This window comes from Portunus trituberculatus, chromosome 43, assembly GCF_017591435.1.
Source record: "Portunus trituberculatus isolate SZX2019 chromosome 43, ASM1759143v1, whole genome shotgun sequence".
In the NCBI taxonomy this organism is placed as follows: Eukaryota; Metazoa; Arthropoda; class Malacostraca; order Decapoda; family Portunidae; genus Portunus; species Portunus trituberculatus.
In genome coordinates, this window is record NC_059297.1 from 1,436,675 (window position 1) to 1,443,264 (window position 6,590).

General features: G+C 42.9%; 1 long non-coding RNA gene across 1 annotated transcript; it reads left to right on the plus strand.

Moving 5' to 3' along the window:
• The first annotated feature begins 238 nt into the window (after positions 1–238).
• Positions 239–1,559, plus strand: LOC123518093. Its single transcript, XR_006678666.1, has 2 exons — positions 239–393; positions 747–1,559. It is a non-coding gene; the product is annotated as an uncharacterized LOC123518093 (long non-coding RNA).
• The last annotated feature ends 5,031 nt before the right edge of the window (positions 1,560–6,590 follow it).

The following is a 6,590-nucleotide window of genomic DNA, read 5'->3' on the forward strand; positions in this document are numbered from 1 at the left end:
TGCTAACCACTACACTACGCGGTGTGTGTGTGTGTGTGTGTGTGTGTGTGTGTGTGTGTGTGTGTGTGTAATTAAACCAATTCAATTAACTATTCCCTCTATTTTACAACCACTTTTTACTAACACTAATTTGAGCTCCATCATTCTAATCATCACCACCACCACCACCACCACCACCACCACCGATACCAACAACAACATCAACCACCAACACACCTGTAGTGGAGCAACAGACAACATTCGTGAGATGGGCGGAAGGACAGTAGTGTTAGCTCGTCCAATTGTCAGTCTGCCGTGGCCGGAGTGAGAGACAAGAAGGCTGGGCTTGATTGGTATGGGCTGGGATGGGCTGGCTGGCGGTGCTGTCCTCATGCTGCTCAGTATTAGGCGAAGGTAAGTGAGTCAAACGCCCGTCCGCCCTTCTGTACGGGGTTAGGCCTGGGAAGGTTTTATGCCATATTCTGGAAAACCCCAAAGCAAACAAATTCTTCTTCCCTTCCTCATACGCCACATTCTTTACTTTCTTCTCTTCTGCTTTGTTTGTTAAGTTGGTTGTTTGATATTGATTGTTCGTTCGGTTGGTTGGTTTGTGGTTATTGTTATTGGTGCTGTTTTCTTCCTTTTCTTTTTTTTTGTCTTATTTTTGTTTTCTTCTTCTTCTTACTTTCTTTTGATTTTGTTTCCTTCTTCTCCTCTTCCTCTTTCACAACAGTCTCTGGATTAAACTTTTGTCTTTTTTATCTCAGCGTTTTCTTCACATGGACTCATCAATCAATCACGCATGAGACGGTGGAGAGAAACACGCTGCCCAGCCTCTTGGAATACTAACACCAGAAGTCCGACGCTAAGCTGGTCATAAACATCTTTCAAATAATTACCATCGCGTTTTGAATCTAAGAGGGATGCCTCACACTTACGAGAGTCAATTGTGTGATGACAGCTCGCCAAACTCAGTGACCACAGCAAATCCTCCACTCAGACTACCTTTCTGTAGTAACTCGATGTGTCTGAAAATGCAGGAGCAGTCAGACTTTACCACAATATTGCCATGTACGGTCTTTCCGGAGCTTGTCCATAGATGACAGTGAGTCACCGTTGTTGCTGAATTTCTAAATATATCATTAAGTAATACATTCTTGCTGGAAAATATATCACTGTCTTAGATACTTTGACCGATACTACTTGTTAACATGTAAATAACTAAATATAAAAAAAGAAGAAAACTTATGTACAAGCATGTGACTTTAACTGTAACATTCAATTCACCGCAATATTCAACAGCTGACTTTTGTCTGTTTGGAGGCAGAAGACAGTAAAACAAACTGATGTCTAAAGAAGGTATTTTCTAATATTTGGCTAGTAAGAGTATGTTTAACATGCATATTCATTATCATAACCATCTAATTCAGTTTCCATTTGGGTGAAGCGTAATGACAACAAACTGCGGTATAAAATCCACGCCGAAAATAGCATTCAATAAATACCGTTTAATATACATACAAGGAACGAATTTGTAAACTATTTGGCCTCTCACAAGGACTTTAATAAAGGACACAGCGGCAGTTGTGTTTTCATGGTGTTCTTCCCGGTGAATTTGCAGAATCATTGTTCAATTATTGCTAGAATAATGGAGCCTGTGTGAAAACTAATAACATTCACTACAGTCTACTCAGATTACGGTGATAAGACAGTGGAGCGTTTGGGAAAGCAGCGCCAGGCTTCGTTTATGACTCATAAAGTTCAGCTTCGGGAAGACTGCAAGATACATAGACGGTACTCAGAACAACCTGCCTCTACCCAGTATTGGGCAACTCCCAGACAGGCAACCTTCACGCCGAGGATGCAGGACAACAGGGAGGCCGCGGAACCGGAGCAGCGTCTCAGATAGAGTAGAGATGAAATGCAGTAATAACTCAATAAATAGGTTAGCAGTTGTACAGAAAACATGAATCACAAGAGTAGGTCATTATCTTCAAGCATAAATCATATATACAAAAAGATCTCTACGGAAATGAGACAGCTGAACACAAACAGGTAAGGTGCATAGTCAATCTAGACGTTAGAGAGGTAGAATTTCTGGTGAGGGTTGAGGGTCACTGGCACACCGACCCTGCCTGTCTATTGTACTTCCTCCTTCCCCGTCACACCCAGACCTGCAACCTTCCCTCCCCCCCCTCCCCAAAACACCTCCACTCCTCCACCCCTCCACCCCGACCCATTCCTGCAGCTCTTACGTCGGGAGGGAGAAATGAAAATAGTCACTGAATGAATGAAGGACCACGTGGCTGTGTGTGTGTGTGTGTGTGTGTGTGTGTGTGTGTGTGTGTGTGTGTGTGTGTAGCTTCCCACGTGTAGATAGATCATGGCGTGAAATTTCAGTCCCTCATCAATCTGTTTCGAATCTAATACCTCACATTTTCTTTTTTTTACACCATCAATGTCTCGATTCTACAAATAAATTCACAGCCGCCAGAGACCAACAAGATAATAATAAGCCAACTACCACCACCATCACCACCACCATCAGCACCCGGCGACCTTGAGCCTCCCACGCCGTCCCTATGATATCCTGCCCCCTCGTGTGCCACTTTTTAGCCGGTTCTCCTCCTTCCCTACTAACTTCACCTTTCACCAGCCACTGTGACGTAAAGCACCACTGTCCTAACCTGACGTACTTCCTGTACATTTTATCCTTCTCCCTCTCTCTCTCTTGCTCTCTCTCCCTAAACTTTCAGAGGTGTAGGAAATTTTTGCACTTTATCACTTTACTGTCTTCTAACGGGGCTTGGTTTTATCGCCACCCACCTCCTTTTGTTCGTCTGGTGGGAACAGTAGTAGCTCCACGTTGTGTGTGTGTGTGTGTGTGTGTGTGTGTGTGTGTGTGTGTGTGTGTGTGTGTGTGTGTGTGTGTGTTTGAGATTAAGAACACACACAAACACGCAAAACACACACACACACACACACACACACACACACACACACACACACACACACACACACACACACACACACACACACACACACACGGCTCTTATTCCATATAGTACAGACCAGTGACAAGCAGCGGCGATGCACGTACGTTTAAACCTCTTTAGTCCTTTTGATTAATGACACTATAACATCCTTAATTCTCTTTTATCACCACACATTACAGTTGTTGACTATGAAAACGATTACCTTATATTTTCTTACACTGAACACCGTCATCACTGCACATGTACCACCAATCACCACTAGTCATCACCCTCTTGACTCTGCTGCAGAACAAAAATCTCTTCCAACCTTCCCGACTCATTTCTGTCAGTTGTTCATTCTATCCCAGCCCTTTCCAGCAAAGCATTCAATTTCACCTCTCCTTCCAGCACTCGCATCACTTTGCCTTGTTTTATCATCCCTAGATAGGCTGCTAATCCGTTACTCTACTTGTTCAACCATTATTTGCTCCGAGCTCACGTGTCCAGATCATGTCCACTTTTTTCCCCTTTAACTGTGATCAAAATGTCTTCACCTTTAGTCCGCTCCCTAATCCACGATGTTATCTTCTTATCTCCCCATGTTATACCAAGCATTATTCCTCCCATTCTTCTTTGGCCACCTCGGTTCTCGTTCTTGGTTCGAGGTGTTAGAGAATGGTACAGTCGCCTGGCGGTGTAAGAATGATATTTGCGATTTCAGTTATGTAAATGAAAGACACTAAGAGTATGTCTTTTTCTGTTTCTGCTACATATCAAAATTAATCTCGTGGCTCAATATTACTTTTTTTATGTATCTGACGCTATTTAGTATTCTTTATTTATCTACTTTTTAAATTCTTATCTACTTCCATTCAAAGTTCTTTACACAGAGACAAATACACACACACACACACACACACACACACACACACACACACACACACACACACACACACACACACACACACACACACACACACACTCCTCTATTTTAGTTATCCATAAACTTGGACCAACTAAACTCAACAGCCACTTATGGCATCAGATTTCAAAGCTACAAAATTTGAAGCAGGACAATACGAATAGCTTCTGACCTAGATCTGTTTCCCAGTTGGTTAGATGACATCATAGTAATTGATCAGCTTAGAGTTGTCAGCATCAACAAGTCCTGCCTTGATACAGCAGTAAGTGAGCGTGGGTATGGAGGCGGTGGTGGTTGTTGCAATATTTCTGTCTAGATCAAGCTTTTGATGAACATAACCATTCCTAACTTATATTACAAAAAAAAAAAAAAAAAAATCTTGATGAACCCAAATTGCCGAGCTCCCAAAAGATGCTCCAGTGTTTCCGAGGGGCAAGGACTCACACTCAGATGTAGCACGGCGGCTGTCATCCAGCAGCTACGTCACACTCAACCTTCGTGCTGACCTACATATCAAATATAAACACAAGAAAAAAAATAATCTTTTCATTCAATCCTGAGAAGGGAAGTGTTCAGGGGTCTCGCATTATGAAGGCTAATGTCCGCTACGAGATTGCATCAATGCCAGTCTGATGCTCCACACACACACACACACACACACACACACACACACACACACACACACACACACACACACACACACACACACACACACACACACACACACACACACACACACACACACACACAGCCACTCACTCACTACTCCCTTGCATTGCATTACTCACCACTCGCTACTCGTCACTCATTACTCTCTTATCATCACTCACTACTCCCTCGCATTATGAAGGCTAGTGTCCGTTGCGAGGATGTATCAGTGCCAGTCTGATACTCTATACACGCGACCATTCACTCACAACTCGCTACATTATTTTCAGTCAAACTTAAGGAGCTTTCTTCCCACGAGTCTTTCACAGGATAGCTAATTAATTTAAGAAAAAAATAACACCCCTGTCTGTCACGCCTGACCCAGGTCAAGCTCCGGCCTCCACCTGCCGAGCCCTTGACCGCCCATATAAAGCAGCCACTTTCGCCCAATCCCCTTGGTCTTCAGTCACCCACAACATCCTCTCCTCACTCCCCATCACCCGCCGCCACCTCTCTCTGCTCCAACGCGACCTCCTTCCTCGATTTCTTAGCGGTGCTACAGAACATTCCAAGGCTTTCCTTCCCCCCGTCGCACACCACACAGCCGAGGGACGCCGTGCATAGAATTCTACACTGGACAAAAAAAAAAAAAAAAAAAATTGTTCCCTTAGTCAGCTGGAAAGAGATTCAATTGTTTCTGTTCCTTCTTTATTAAGGAGATTCAATTGTTTATATTCTTTCTTTTCAAGTGAATTTACCGCAAAGTATAGGTCATCATATAACACGAAGCGTCTAACTTCTGTGCTTCACATCAACTGCTGGCTTAACCGTTGGTGCAGACTGTACCAACTACATTATAGAGGATCTGATAACCAGCGTCAATTAATCACGATACTAAGCACTTCGCGGTCAGCATTACCACACGAGGAGATCTGTCTGAGGAGTCTCTATCTAAGGCCACACATCAATTCCCCATCACTGCCTTTCACTCATCTTCCCATTATCATCATTATCAGTGCCATAGACGAGGTTACTTCTGTGTGGGACTGGATAAGGTGCGCTGAGCCCGGCCGCCAGTCATCTACAGTTCTACACCTACAGAAACTATTATCGCATCGCCAGTTCGCCTTTTCATAGTTACGCAGCACCCACAAAATACAAATGACCAATAATCTATAGATGCCCCAGATCTGTATGACGTGGTTGAATCTCGCCACTCGCACGATCTGTGGCGCGGAACACTACATTAACTCAACTCGCCTCCCATGCTCCTAAAAGAAAGTTCTTCAGAGCGTGTGCTAATTTTCTGGGGTAGGATTGAGGCTTTCCCCGCACACAATAAGGGGGATGAGTACAGACCTGGACGGGCGGCTGTTCTTATAGGTAGGTAGGTAGATAGATAGATAGATAAATAGATAGATAGATAGATAGATAAATAGATAGATAGACAGATAGGTAGATAGATACATAGATAGATAGATACATAGATAGATAGATAGATAGATAGATAGATAAATAGATAGATAGACAGATAGGTAGATAGATACATAGATAGATAGATAGAAAGTTTATTGACCAAGTATTGCACATTAAAAAATATTAGCCACAAGAAAAAAAATAATCTGGTGAATCCTCTTATGGTCTTTACATGTGAAATTTTTTTCTTCTTTCCCTTCTTGCGCTTGGCGAGTTTAGTTAGCCCCTTCAACACTGGGACACATTTTTATCTTGAGATTTGTGTATGATTAGACCATTTTATTGACATAAGGAAGGTTTTATGGAGGTCAGAAGATTAATGTCCACAGTCTTCACTATTTTAATCCCCCACATAAGTTTCTAAAGCTGTGTAAAAATGAATATGGAAAAGCGTCGTGGTACTGAAGAGGTTAGGATCAAGAGGCTTCTTAGTTCATCCCGAAATAAAATGAGCAAGCCAAATGTACCAGAAGGACTGATTGCCACTGCTACTGCCACGTTTGACGGCTTCTTGCAGCTTCTCTCATTTTCTCAGGTTCTTATAACGAAATATGTGGAAACGTAAGCGATGTACTGTAGTGTGTGTGTGT